The following is a 15,943-nucleotide window of genomic DNA, read 5'->3' as shown; positions in this document are numbered from 1 at the left end:
ACTGGAAGGCTGATATAAGGTCTCTCTGGAGCCTTCTCTTCTCTAAGCTGAATACCCTGAACTCAGAATCACAGAATCATTCTTCACAGAATCACAGAATTGTCTAGGTTGGAAAAAAACCTTGAAGATCATCCAGTCCAACCATCAACCCAACATTAACAGTTCCCAACTACACCATATCCCTCAGTGCTAAGTCGACCCTACTCTTAAACACCTCCAGGGATGGGGATTCCACCACCTCTCTGGGCAGCCCATTCCAATGCCTAACAACCCGTTCTGTAAAGAAATGCTTCCTAATATCTAGTCTAAACCTTCCCTCACACAACTTGAGGCCATTATCTCTTGTCCTATCACTTATTACTTGGTTAAAGAGGCTCATCCCCAGCTCTCTGCAACCTCCTTTCAGGTAGTTGTAGAGGGCGATGAGGTCTCCCATCAGCCTTCTCTTCTCCAGACTAAACAACCCCAGTTCCCTCAGCCGCTCCTCGTACGACATGTGCTCCAGACCCTTCACCAGCTTCATTGCCCTTCTCTGGACACACTCAAGTAATCCAATGTCATTTTTGTAGTGAGGGGCCCAAAACTGAACACAGTAATCGAGGTTCAGCCTCACCAGTGCTGAGTACAGGGGCAAGATCCCTTCCCTGTCCCTGCTGGCCACGCTATTTCTGATGCAAGCCAGGATACCATTGGTCTTCTTGGCCACCTTGGGCACACTGCTGGCTCATGTTCAGCTGGCTGTCAATCAACACCTCCAGGTCCCTCCCTGACTGGCAGCTCTCCAGCCACTCCTCCCCAAGCCTGTAGCACTGCTGGGGGTTGTTGTGGCCAAAGTGCAGCACCCGGCATTTGGCCTTATTGAAGCTCATACAGTTGGCCTTAGCCCATCGCTCCAGCCTGTCCAGGTCTCTCTGCACAGCCTCCCTACCCTCGAGCAGATCAACACTCCCACCCAACTTGGTGTCATCTGCAAACTTACTGAGGGTGCACTCAATCCCCTTGTCTAGATCATGAATAAAGATGTTAAACAGGAGTGGCCCCAAAACCAAGCCCTGGGGGACACCACTTGTGACAGGCCGCCAATTGGATTTAACTCCATTCACCACAACTCTTGGGCCCAGCCATCCAACCAGTTTTTACCCAGCGAAGCATGTGTCCATCCAAGCCATGAGCAGCCAGTTTTGCCAGGAGAATACTGTGGGAAACAGTGTCAAAGGCCTTACTAAAGTAAACAGCATCCACAGCCTTTCCCTCATCCAATAAGTGGGTCGCCCTGTCGTAGAAGATCAGGTTTGTCAAGCAGGACCTGCCTTTCATAAACCCACGCTGACTGGGCCTGATCATCTGGTTGTCCCGCATGTGTTGTACGATAATACTCAGGATGAGCTGCTCCATCAGCTTCCCAGGCACCGAAGTCAAGCTAACAGGCCTGTAATTTCCTGGATCATCCTTCCAACCCTTCTTATACATGGGCGTCACATGGGCCAGTTTCCAATCTGTTGGGACCTCCCCGGTCAGCCAGGACTACTGGTAAATGATGGAAAGTGACTTGGCGAGCACCCCAGCCAGCTTCTTCAGCACCCTCGGGTGTATCCCATCCGGTCCCATAGACTTGTGTGTGTCTATGTGATGCAGTAGGTCACTGACTATCTCCTCCTGGAATGCAGGGGGGTTGTTCTCCCAGTCTCTATCTTCTGGCTGAGGAGGATGGATTCCCTTAATACAACTAGTCTTGTTATTAAAGACTGAGGCAAAGAAGGCATTAAGCACCTCGGCCTTTTCCTCACCACTCGTTGCCATGATCCCTCCTGCATCAAGCAGGGGATGGATACTCTCCCTGGTCTGTCTTTTACTGTTGAAGTTCTTACAGAAACATTTCTTGTTATCTTGGGACTGCAGAAGCCAGACTAATTTCCAGCTGGGCTTTAGACCTCCTGATTTCCGCCCTGCATAGCCTCACGGCATCTTTGTAATCACTGTGAGTGGCTAGCCCCTTCTTCCAAAGGCTGTAAACTCTCCTTTTCTCCCTGAGTTGCAGCCAAAGCTCCCTGTTCAGCCAGGGTGGTCTTCTCTGTTGCCAGCTTCTCTTACAGCACCTGGGGACAGCCTGCTCCTGTGTCATTAAGACTTCCTTCTTAAAGAGTGTCCAACCCTCCTGGACCCCTATACCCTTCAGGACCTCTCAGCCTGTCCTCATAAGAGAGGTGCTCAAGCCCACTGATCATCCTCTCTACCTGCTTGAGCAAGTCCATGTCCTTCTTATGTTGGGGACCCCAGAGATGGACACAGTACCCCAGGTGGGGTCTCACGAGAGCAGAGTAGAGGGGGAGAATCACCTCCCTTGACCTGCTGGCCACACTTCCCTTGATGCAGCCCAGGCTATGGTTGGCTTTCTGAGCTACAAGTACGCACTGCTGGCTCATAGTCAGTTTTCCATCCACTAACAAACCCAAGTCCTTCTCCGCAGGGCTGATCTCAATCCACTCATTCCCCAGCCTCTATTTATGTTTGGGATTGCCCTGACCTATGCACAGAACCTTGCACTTGGCCTTTTTGAACTTCATGAGGTTTGCACAGGCCTGCCTCTCTAGCCTGCCAAGGTCCCTCTGGATGGCACATCCCTTCCCTCCAGCATGTTGACTGCACCACACAGCTTGGTGTCGTCATCAAACTCGCTGAGGGTGAACTCAATCCCACTGTCCATGTCACCAACAAAGATGTTAAACAGTGTTGGTCCCAACACCGACCCCCAAGGAACGCCACTCATCACTACTCTCCACTTGGACATCGAGGCATTGACCTCAACTCTTTTGAGTGCGCCCATCCAGCCAATTCCTTATCCACCAAGAGGTCCAGCCATCAAATCCGTCTCTCCAATTTATAGACAAGGATGATATATGGACAGTGTCAAATGCTTTGCACAAGTGCAGGGAGATGACATCAGTTGCTCTTACATAGCCACCGACGTTGTAATGCCATCATAGAAGGCCACCAAATTCATCTGGCACGTTTTCCCTTAGTGAAGCCATGTTGGCTGTCACCAACCACCTCCTTATTCTCCATGTGCCCTAGCATAGTTTCCCAGACGATCTGCTCCATGATCCTGCTGGGCACAGGGGTGAGACTGACTCTCCTGTAGTTCCCCAGGTCTTCTTTTTTTCCTTTTTTAAAAATGGGGGTTCTGCTTCCCCTTTTTCAGTCAGGAGGATAGTGGCTTAGACACTTCATCTGCCAGTTCCCTCAGGACCCATGGATGCATCTCATCAGGTCCCATGGACTTGTGCAACTTCAGGTTCCTTAGATGGTCTTGAAACTGATCTTCTCCTACAGTGGGTGGTTCCTCATCCTCCCAGTCCCCACCTTTGCCTTCTGCATCTTGTGTGGTGTGGCTGGAGAACTTGCTGGTGAAGGCTGAGGCAAAAAAGTCATTAAGTACCTCAGCCTTCTCCATATCCTGGATAACCAGGTCTCCCGTTTCCTTCTGGAGAGGGCCCATACTTTTCCTAGTTTTCCGTCTATCACTGACCTACCTACAGAAGCTTTTCTTGTTGCCCTTGATGTCCCTAGCCAGATTTAATTCTATCAGGGTTTTGGCCTTCCTAACCTGATCCCTGGCAGATCATACAGTTTCTCGTATTCCTCCCCAGGCTGCCTATCCTTGCTTTCACTCTCTGTAGGCTTCCTTTTTATGTCTGAGCTTGTCCAGCAGTTCCTTGTTCATCCTTGCAGGCCTCCTGGTGTTCTTACCTCACTTCCTCTTTGTTGGGATGCATCATTGCTCCTGAGCTTGGAGGAGGTGATCCTTGAATATTAACCAGGCTTCTTGGGCCCCTCTTCCCTCCAGGACTTTAGCCCATGCTACTCTGCCAAGCAGATTCCTGAAGAGGCCAAAGTCTGCTCTCCTGAAGTCCAGGGTAGCGAGCTTGATGCACGCTCTCCTCGCTGCCCTAAGGATCTTGAACTCCATCATTTCATGGTCACTGCAGCCAAGGCTGCCCTTGAGCTTCACGCTCCCCACTAGCCCCTCCTCGTTGGTGAGAACAAGGTCCAGCATAGCACCTCTTCTCATTGGCTCCTCTATCACTTGGAGAAGGAAGTTATCAACAGTGCATTCCAGTAACCTCCTGGATGGTTTATGCCCTGCTGTGTTTTCCCTCCAATGGATACTGGGGTGGTGGAAGTGTCCCCCATGAGGACCAGGGCTTGTGAACGTGAGGCTGCTCCTATCTGTCTATAGAGGATCTCATCTGCTCGGTTTTCCTGGTTGGGTGACCTGTAGCAGACCCCCAATATAACATCTCCTGTCCCTGCTCTCCCTTTAATCCTGACCCTTAAGCTCTCCGTCAGCTCCTCATCCATCCCCAGGCAGCGCTCCATGAACTCCAGCTGGTCACTGATGCCCCCTCCTCATCTCCCCTGACTCTCCTTCCTAAAGAGGCTGTATCCTTCCATGCCAACACTCCAGCCATAGAAGCCATCCCACCACATCTCTGTGATGCCAATACGATCATAGCCCTGCAGCTGTGCGCACGTCTCTAGCTCCTCTTGCTTTTTCCCCATGCTGTGTGCATTTGCATAGAGGCATTTAAGTTGGGCCCCTGATGAAGGTGACTTACTGGCTGGAATTCCTCTGTGCTGTTCTTGGGGTGCTCTCCTGCTGACCTGTGACCCCCCTCCAGGCTCTGGGCATCTATTGCTGGCACTGACATCAAGCGGCTAGGAGTGGGATGGATTGAGGTTCCCCTCCCCTGGCAATTTTAGTTTAAAGCCCTCTTCACCAGCTTGGCAAGACTATTGACAAATTTTTTTTATTTTATCTTTTTTTTAAACTGAAGTCCACATTTGGTAATCTCTGAGCTACAAACACTTGCCATCTAGGTACCAGTGGTGGAAAAGACACCTTTTTGTTTTTTTTCATGGGGGTCATTAAAGACCAGATGATGATATTTCAGAGCAGAAACCTTCCAAATGACGCTGGTACCACATGCAAACTATGCTCTGTACCACAGCTGGCTTACACTTACACCACTTTCTTTTGCCATTATAAAAGTCAGTGGATAGGTTGACATTTTGTTCATTCTCCAAATGTACTGGAACTCCCAGCAGAGAAAAAAAACCCCACAACATTGAAATGTGGTATCTGTGCCTTCTTGAGCTTGCTATCCTGTTGGGTTTTGGTCACTAAATGTAAAAGAAGAGAAGCATTCACTTAGCTCAAGTCTGTGAGATACATATGTGAACTAGGGAGCTCGCCTTCAGAGTTCTATTGTGCAAGAATCTAACCCTGGACTTTTAATCCAAAAAGTTGCCTGCTGCTTAGAGGGCCATGGAGATGCACCTTCAGTATCATATGCTGGTACCTACTAACTCACTCACGCCCTCTCTCCAAAACCAAAATATATGTAATTTCTTGCTAGTAGGAAGCTTAGATTTCTTTGAAAATTAAAACAGGGTAATTTTGCATGTAACCATTTTCAGAACTTTGTTATGAAAGAAACATTCAAGACAAAAAAAAAAAAAAAAAAACCAAAACAAAACAGAAAACCTCAGAACTTGGCTGATATCAAAACACAGACTTGTTAGAAGAAACTCTGGTTTCCAGAACTATGGGGATATAAAATTAACTGCTGTAGTATGAAGCACTGGAAAAAACTGTGTTCATAGACTGCATAATTTAAAAGATTGTGCAATTAAAGATCTGTATAATTCTTCATAATGTTCTAACTGCAGTTTCCATAAAACCCATAAACTAGTTGGTAGCATATTATTATTAGGCTAGCATTTATGGCTTTACTTATTATAGCACTGTTATTTTCGCACCATTATTAATAGAACCAATGCCAAGTAAGCATAGCTCTAAGTAGTAGTGAGCATTTGCATGGCATTCTGCAAAAGTAAAAAATGCAGTTCAGTTCCCATCAGTGCTAGTCAACACAAGGTTTTGGAAAAGGGTAAGCGAGGCAAAGATCTTTCTTGGGAAAAAAAATGTGTTGGTTTGTTTTTTTAAGAAAAAAAAAACAAAACCTGTTGAAGCAGTAAATGATACATAGGAACAGAGTGGTGGAAAGCTTGCAATTTACCATCATTTGTTGATAACGCTCAGAGCTTAAGTGAAGGAATGAAAACAAAGGCAAACAGGAAAAAAATAGAAACATCTGAAGGCATGTTTGCTGCTCCCAGTGAAAATCACACAACTTTGTTTGGAATCTTTAAATGTAACAGGAAAGACAGTTACAGCATGACATCTTTTCATGTGCCCTTTCATGTTTTCCACTATTTATATTTAACATTATTTTTAAAAAACGGAAGTAGGAAGTAAGAGACTTCTCATTAACTGTGAAGATAAATCCTCCCAAGCAACATTTGCAAAATGTATTCTTATTTCTATTATTTTTTAAAAAACTTATGCTGTATTTTCCCATGCTTCACAGATAGGCGCTCATTTTTATCTGGATTAAAATATTCAGATCTCCACAAGCTAACCTGGACCTTCTTTCTCAGCATGGCTGGACAAACATCCCTGTGTAGGTGCTGTGCCAGGCACAGAGCCTACACCACCCAGGGGCTCCCTAGGGCTGCTCACATCTGCCAGGCTCCTGCAATTAGTTGCCAGAGATGATGGTTGGATTGCCATGAGATTGTCCTTTGGGAATGACTGATTTATGCTCATCAAGTCTTCTCTCATTTCCTAGCACACCGGTTTGAAATAAAATATGAAAGGGAAAACAGTAACAGTTAATCATAAGCGCAGCCCTGTCCTCATCCACATTTAAGACATAAGATGACAGTCTCCACTACTAATCATATTTCATAAACTGGCATAAAACAGAGAAGGGAGATGTTGCTCTCACCCGACTTCAGCCATCTTCCCTTAAGAAAGTGACACTGTGACACTATTACTCTGTGACTGCCTTTGCATACACATGTAAAGAATAAAGGCATTTTTAGCAAACAGACAAGGACCCAGGTCTACTCTGACTGGTGGTACCCTTTCTATAGGAATTGTTCACCTTTATCAGAAAACAAAGAAGTAATGCCAGTCCAAATTTAGGAACCTTTGAGTGATTACATGTTGTGTATGCATGTCCCCAAACCTAGATGCCACCAGCACATTAATACCAGAAAAATCATCTCATCACTGAGAACTGAAACAGGCCCTACTAAACCACCCTCACAACCATGCTGTATAGTGAGAAAGAAAGAAAGTAAGAAAGAAGAAAACTTTATTTCCTCTTAGACTGCGGACCAGTTTTGTAGTGGCTTTGCAGTAGTTTTGTAGTGACTTTGCATTGATTCTTCCAGCCTAAAGCTTTATTCACTGTACACGGATTCTGCAGGTTTTCCTCCAGTAAATATCCCAGCGATACTGATTAACGCCAAGCCCTGCTTTGTGTGACATGATCTCATATGTCCCTCTGACTCCAGTCTGTAGCTTTTGTTTCTCAGTGTACATGGGAAATTCTTACCCTTTTAACAGCCTATTTTTAGCTGAAAGACAAGCTGATTTTTTTTTTTTTTTTGGTTTGGTTTACAAAATAAAAACTCCCAAAAGAGTTACTGCTTCTAACCTGAATTGTGACTGTGATATCTTGCATTTTCCATGTTTTATTTATCTTATTGTAGATATCATTCATTTCCAGAAAGATTCCTACAGAAGAGTTGCACAACACTGTTGTCTAGAGGAATAACACAGGGAATAGTAGCTTCCTCTTCCCCCTCCCTTTTTTTTCAGCCATGTAAAATGTGGACTTTAGTAAAACATAAGACCAAAATAAGTCTATCTTTACAATTTTGGTACCTTCTACATGATTTTTTTTCATGTGTGTCTGAAATCTTAGCTCATCTACACTGTCTGAAAAGCAGTCGTTTTATTAGGACAGAATAATACATCAGATGTAATGATTATTAAATAAACCCTATTTCACTTTCTCCAGATGGACTGGCAAAAGCTTTTCATGCCAACTGTGCTCACCTATTTGCAAGGAATTTTTTAGTATTTTTGAAAATGGGTATTTTTATTTTTTTGTTAATTTTGGAGGTGGTCAAAGAATTAAAAGATTGATCTTATAGTTTTTCATCTTCTCAAGGTTTATGCAGGAGTAACAACATGATTTTGAAGATGGGTTATCTTACAAAAGATGTATTTAAAGGCCTTTCTTGCAGTCTTTTTAGCAGTGGATGGGGCAGTCAGTGTTCATAACTTGATGGAAAAGAATGCATAGTTAATTTTCATTGCTATTCTCTATTCATGGTGTGGAAAGATGATGTAACCAGATAAATGGAAATTTTCTTAGGAAATCTTTGGTATGCAATGTCTAGATTCCTTTAAGTAAATTTGCATGTTTCATTAAGTGCTCAGGGCTACAGAAAGAGGCAATTGGTCCTTTCTACCTTCAATAACTGGAATAATCAACCTAAGCCACTTTGTACACATAAAGTTGTACCACTGACTATATATTTTAGTATGATCAAACCCTCTGATTAGAGATGTCCCTCGATCTGTTACTTTTTGATAAATTGCAAGTCCTGATAAAACAAAATAAAGAACACATGATATTAATGGTTCAACATAACAAGATAAAACAAGAAATCTGGTTCAATACAAGAAAAAAGATTATGCAGGCTGCTTAGTGATTCAGAAAAATGCTAGCCATACATACTTTCACTGTCACAGGTGAGGGAAAGAGAGTTTGTGTGCCTGAAAACCTGCCTGCATTTTTTCCCCAATTTTATCAGCTCATTTAGTAATGATATTTATTTTCCCTACTAATCTTATGTCTTTTCGGTTTAGAGAAAATGATCTACTACCCAAAAATAACCAATTAAAACCTAAGTTCAAGTTATTCTTTTATAGACTTAAAAAGCTAACTCATGGCTTCGAAACAATAATCTTTGCATATTCAAGTTAGCACAATTCAGTGTACTAAAAATAATTTAAAATTTTCCTCCTCAGTGTTAACTGAAAGAAAACCTCACAAGCAGCTGACTATTAAGAAACAATATAACAATATTTGATTAAAACTCATCTCCACTGAATTTTTAGTTGCACTTTTACATTTATGTAAATGATTTTTTTTTTTTTTTTAATGAAAAAAAATACACCTAAAATAATAAGAGGGAAAATGACTTTGCATGGAATGGAAGAGACACAAAACAACAGAAACTAGCAAAGCACATGTTACGGACTCTGTATATTCCTTACCCAGTTTATTACATTAATGTATGTTGCAAAAGGAAAAGACAATGAAGAGGAAGGAATGGGTAGCAGTGGTGAGAGCGGAATTCAAACCTTATTCGTGCCTTGAATTTAAAAAGAAAGATTTAAATCTTACATTGAATTAATAAAAAATATATAGATACTTGTAACCAGAATCAACAATGACCTTAGTACTGCTTATTCGACACTCGACACATAATAGCTAGAGATCTTAAAATACAACTTTGTGGTTATGCAAGTCTTCTACCTTCAGATGCTTTTACCTACATAAAAGATCAGGCCTGAAAACTGAACTCTTCCAAAAGATATTTTCCTTTCAGAGGGAAGGTATCAGAATGATTTGATCAAATTCAGGAGGGAAAGGAGAAAAGTAATCCTGCTGTATTTATCTGAACCTGTTGAGAACTTATTGATCACATTTTTAGTTTTCAATTACACATTGCAGGATTAAAGGCAGACAGTGATTTCCTGAAAAAGCTATTCTATGTGGAGAAAGCTTCTCTTGAGATCTTATTTTATGGTTTAAGAGAAAATAAGGAGGAAAACAAGAAAAATGAATCTGCTAACAACACTATCAGACATATTATGGACTAGATCTGTGTGTGTATATGTGCAGGAAAACACACCTACCAAACAGAATCTACTGTAGGTTTCTAGTTGCCTAACTCACTCATAATTGAAAGAGGATTTCTAGATGAAAATTAGTAAGAGAGAGAAAGCTCCTGCTAATGAAATATCAGCAGCAGAAAGACTGATGAAGAAATAGTGGATGGAGCAACTCCCAAGAAAAAGGATAAAAGCTGAAGTCCTAAAGGACTTGGATGCTCAGGTGCAACATACCTCTATCTTTAGGACAAGCCTGCTTTATACTACACAGCTGGTCATGAGTTGACTCTATCATGAGTGAAATGTCACAGCACAGAAGTGTGCAGACATATCATCTCAGCTTCTAGATATAATGGGTTTTGTTAGTACAACATCGTGCCTGAACTAATGATCGCTGCTCATTATCAGGGCCTACTAGTACACACAGCACACTGCTTTTACATATCTATGCTACTATCAGATCTGAATCTCTAAACGTCTTTCCTAGACAGTATGGGTCTTCTTGGATGCCTACTAAAAACACCCTCTAAACACCCCAGAATTCTTGAAAACACAGAGTTAAATGCTTTGTTCCATTGTGTAAAGCCTTGCAAATTTAGATATTTTCTCTTAACATTTAGACTTTCTCTCATGTCTCAGATTGGGCACTTCTATCTTTTTGGAAACCTTCAAGTCTGCCTTTGAAGAAAGACCCAGAGAACTAAATTCAGGAAGAAGAAGATAGAACTTTTTACTTAAATAAAACCAGCCTGATTTTGTTTAAGGTGTCAACCTTTCAATACAATATTCTCATGGTAAGGTAGTTTCCATCAGCATGGACTGCTCAGGAATAATATTCTGTTGTGAAGTTGTGTTTATTTAAATAGAAATCAGGAAAATAATTAAACAACTGACATGCATAAAAGCAAAATGGTGATTTAAAACTCCAAAGGTGTGAGATTTACTCTTGCCTTTCGAAGTAGCATTTTACATTTAAAGAATTAAAAGGTGAGCATGTATTACTTTTCTCAATTTTTTCAGTTTAACTATTCCCATTGTTTCACTTAGAAATTCTGTCACAGATGTCTGAAACTGTTAATTTATTTATATATTTATTTTTATCTCCAACATGCAGAATAGTCATTTACATAAATTGACTCACTTCTGTATAACACAATTCAGCAGCAAAATGTATTTCTAAAAGAAATGACTTTAAATACTTCAAACAGACTGAAAGGCTACTTATAAAATGGCAATGAACCTTCTGAAGCAGACACCAGGATTCATCTCACCAAAACTGAATCCACACTCTTAGCACATCATTCCTGATTTTTTTGGCTAATGTGAAAAAAAACCTCAGTAGTTATAGTAAAGATTTAGTTTTTTTGGGGGGGGGGAAAGAGTCCTGAGTCCTATTTTTATAATCCCGCTTAGAACTGTTTCACAAATTAGTATAGTAACTTGCCTGACAAGCATGTAACACCCTATTGTATACTATTGGCACAAGTTCAAAGTAGCTAGGAGAATAATAAAGACAAAAAATACACAAACAAAGAAAAAGTAGCATCTACTGCTTTTACTAATCTTCTCTTGTAGAAGCAATGGATACGCAGTGCAACTATAAGCAGTAACCTGCTGATCTGCTTGGGGAAGGAAAAACAGCTGCAGAAAAGAACCTGCACACCTGAAGCAGGAAGCAGAAGGAATTTATGTACCTCCTCCAGAAAATCATTGTTGTTCATTTCTTTCAGGGTAAGGGGGATGGTAGGAAAAAGAGAAAAGAAAGATTACGTGACCCACTTCATGAGCAGCTTCAAGGGCTGGCACTCTGAGTGAAGGCAAGAATTTCTGGTAATTCTATGTTGTTCCCTAAGTCTTAGCAAAATAAAGAAAATACAGAGCACATACCTTTGTTCTTTATTTGCTCCATGCTATCATTAAAAAATCTTCAGTTACCATGTTTTCGTTATATAGTGTTCTACTTTTAACACACACACACTGTATGTGAAAATTATGCATCTGTCGGAATCTGGTCCTGCTGGAGTTCCGAGGTTCTTTTGTGGATCAGTAGAGATGGAATTACGACACAAGCGAGGTTGGATATCAGTTAGGACACTATCTGTATTTTATTGTATAAAAGGTCAGAGTAACCCTTAAAGAAAGAAACAGGAAAATAAGAAAAATGCAAGAGTTTGTTTCAAGCAGAGGATAGTCACTACCGCGGAGTTCCAGCAATGTCTCGCTGTGTCCGTCTTCTCTCGTGGTGGGGGAGCTCCAGAGACAGCTGCCTTCTGTTGTTGGGCTTCGCCTTTTATGCCACTTTACCGCAGTACGTTGCCATAGCTGTTTTACCATAGCCATTGTACCGCAGTATGTTGCCACAGGATGTCATCACAGTGTGTTGCTGTGGGGCACTGCATGTCTGTTGGTTATCACACGAACTGTATAGTCATTTTGGGAGTGCATGCTCCCTAGTTTTTGCTTTTCATGCATTGTTCACGCACCGCCCCCCCCCCCTGGTTCTTTTTGGCTGTGTGTAAAGTTTGAGCATTGGAGGTGAAAGCCAGCATTCCAGGAAAAGAAGATGCTGAGACAAAAGTTTCCATGTTAGATCTCCACAGCATCTAACACAGAGTTCTTGATTTTCACATTATGGCTTAATACCTACAATGTATAATTTTTAATAGCCAGAAGTCAGGTATATTTGAGCCTTATTTTAATTATGTGCTTAAAGACAGAAATCTTTCTTCAAATTAATTAGCTATATATTGAAAGGAACATACATTATACAAGTGTGAACTGACACACACACTAGAAACATCTGCAATTTCCATGTTTACTTAACAATAGTAGGTGTAGAAAAATTTCATCCTTTTCACATACCTAAGCATAATTCCAAAATATCTCAAGCTGATTGCTGTATTCATGCTTCTCAACAGAATAGTGAGTCTACTGTGTCTGATATCAAAACCATTCTGGAAAAAGAAGAAAAAAAAAAAAAAAGAGTTCTTGCCTTCCATCCTGTACTGAACTGAATTAAAAAAGGTTCTTTTGTTGTTTTCTTTCACTAGGAGAATGTGAGGTGTTCTGAAACAGAACGTGTAAAAAGACATACCTACAACACTCTATTTTACAATGCAGCATGTGCCATGAAGGAGAGATGTTTGAAATCCACAGAGCAAAATTACACATATTTTGTTTCATTATGGGCTTAATGATAAACCAGTTTTTCAGGCAGCCTTATTCATCAGGTATCGTTTAGTAAACGTCAGAATCACACAAGAATATCTCATCTATATTAAAAGGGACAAGCCAAGTAAGGTAGTCTTCAAAATGATACTAGCATATCTTTCTTGTGTTTTTTTCATGGTTGCATTTTTGGAATGTTAGCTTCTGGAAAAGTAGAAGGAGGCACATTGAATATCAATGTGCTAAGACTGTAAAGCTCACAAAGCAATAGTTCTAGTATGAAAATTGATAAATACGGATTAGAACTGAAAAACAGCATCTGAATTTTGCTTTGAGAAATTATTAGTGAAGCAGAAAATGACAATGAAAAATCCTCTCCTTTTCTATTGAATTTTAACAATTCTATTTCTTTGCAAAACCAGGAGGGTGTATATTAAAAAAAAAAATTCATGTAAATTTAAGGAAAGATGGAGTAGGGAATGGATGGGACTGGAAACATAAGGCATCAGGAACACAGTAAGGGAGCAGAAAGCAGAGGCAGGATGAGGTCAAGAACATCAGCAGACAAGAGACGCTAAGACAGATTTACCATAGACAGCAAATGTCACACCATTCCTCTGTTACCTAAGAAATAGTTTTCGGTCTTAGTGGAAAAACATGCTTCTTGTTCCTGAGATATTAAGAAACGCATACAAAGAAGAATAAGTTACTGACACTATTTTATCTTACACAGACTTCTGCGTTGTTAACTGTTGAGAAAGTTAGTGCAGTGAAGTGCTACATTAGAAACCTGGGCTTTATCCCACAAAGTTGACATTTAATACTGGGTATGTATATGAATCAAAGTTATCATAAGTATTCATTAATTCATTTTTCAGGGTGATTACTCTGAGAGGTAGAGATTTGGTTGAACAGACTATTCACAGTTACACTGGAAAACAAGGAGGGCAGGTCTTTACGTATGCAAAAATCACTTACTCCAGACAAGTCTGTTCTCTGACTTACTAACTTTTCTACCCCAAATTTTCAATCTAAATTCTCAGCGTCTCACTTGTACATCTCTAAAATGAGGACAACGTTAACTTGCTTAGAAATTCTCCACTGGAGTTTCTTGCTTGTTGTTCCCTAGCAGCAAGTGTCATTTCGACAACCTTGAAACATGTCAAAGCAGGTGAAAGAGATGCCATTCCTTTGGACAGGCACACTCATGTGTGCACCCAGCCCTGCAGGTTAGGCCCCATGGACAACATGCCAGGCTCCCCACCGAGTCCCTCCATTCCTAACGCAACCACCTGATCCCCCAGAGGGTGGGATCCATGATCCATACAAAGCAGTAGCTCTTGACTTTTAAACCAGCATCACCCTTCATGTCTGTGGGATGATAATGACAATACTGTGAATATCTGCACATACAGTAACACAGTGTGCCCCGTGCATGGACTCTGAAAGTGAAAAATAGAGAGTGATCATCTAATTGAAGGAGATAACATACATGGAAAGGCCAATTAAGCTTGCATAGAAAAAAAATCTTCATTCTGGTATTTCCTACATTTTAAATTAGTTGCTTTGCTATATTAATAACATTCTCAGAATATTCTTCCATGAATGTGTATCTCTGTATATTACATGTATACATACAAATTATTCTACTTAATAAAAAGACTCTGCTATTAGATATAAAATGGAATCCTTTCTGCTATAATACCAATGCAGTGACAGTAAGTGAAAAAAATCTAGGGAAGCAATGAAAACTAGCAGCAGAATGAATTACAATTGTGTTGGGCTAAAGAAACCTTATCAAAAGGAATAAAAAAAAAGCTGCTGAAACTAATGTCCAGCAAAAAGAGCAAAGCATAAGACACATCAAAAAAATTCACATTTTTCAATAGCATGCTAGTCTTTAGGATCAGTGAAAACTATCTAATTGACAGATAATTTGATATTCTTGAGGTTAGCTACCTTTAAAATCACAGACAAGATCACTGAATGGAAAGCTAAATCTCAATGGATGAAACAGATTAAAAATTGAATCTGATGTACCTATCTCTCCAATTACCAAGCCAAGTGTTCCAGCAACAGGCATAGGCAGATATGTGACAAGATTCTGTGTGAGACTGGTAATATTATCTTGGGCATTTTACCTCAGAGGAATAAATGAAACAACATCCTCAAAAAAAAAAAAAAATAGTATGTATAACAGAAGGGCTGATAGGATTTTTAATAGCAGAACCAATTGTATACTGAGTTGCTAAAATATGTATCAATGTTAGAAGCTAAATATACAAAGATTCATATGCCTAGAGTTGAAAAAGTAGAAGAGCATTAAACAAGCCTGAAGTCATCTGTTATACTCCCTTCTTTTTGCATCTACATGAAATCCTTATAACTTTGGTGGCAAGAGATTGAATACGTATACCATTCCCCTTGATAGATGAATCCATTATCCTCTGTTTAGAACCAGTTGCCAGTGCAAATATCTGCATTAGGGGAGTCTCCTATAAAAACATTTTTGAAGTAAGAAAAACTTCTTACAGCTGACCAGATGTTATCTCTAATGAACCAAAATATTTCCTAAAGTTCTGTAGGGAGAAAACACTCTCATTATAGGAATTCCACTGAGCCAGTGCCATGAACTTAATGAATCAACAGTCTTTTTATTTATTACTTAAACTGAAACTTTGTTTCAATAGGAAATACTGCTTGTTCTTTTGAATGTTTCATCTAAGGCTACATCATCTATGTTAATTTGGGAAAGAACGAGTTTTTCTTCATAAATATATAACAAGAAGTCATGTAATTCAAGCCAATATAAAATGCCTAAATGCTATGAGGATTAGTGAATGTTCAGTTCTGTCTGAAATTTTTATTCCATTTAGAAAAATTACTGTGAGATTTAGAAGATCTCTTTCACAGCCACTATCTGCTCCAGCTCCCTCTTACCCCCATGAAATC

The sequence above is a fragment of the Strix aluco genome, chromosome 4 (genome assembly GCF_031877795.1).
Source record: "Strix aluco isolate bStrAlu1 chromosome 4, bStrAlu1.hap1, whole genome shotgun sequence".
Classification (NCBI taxonomy): Eukaryota; Metazoa; Chordata; class Aves; order Strigiformes; family Strigidae; genus Strix; species Strix aluco.
This window is presented reverse-complemented; position numbering follows the sequence as displayed.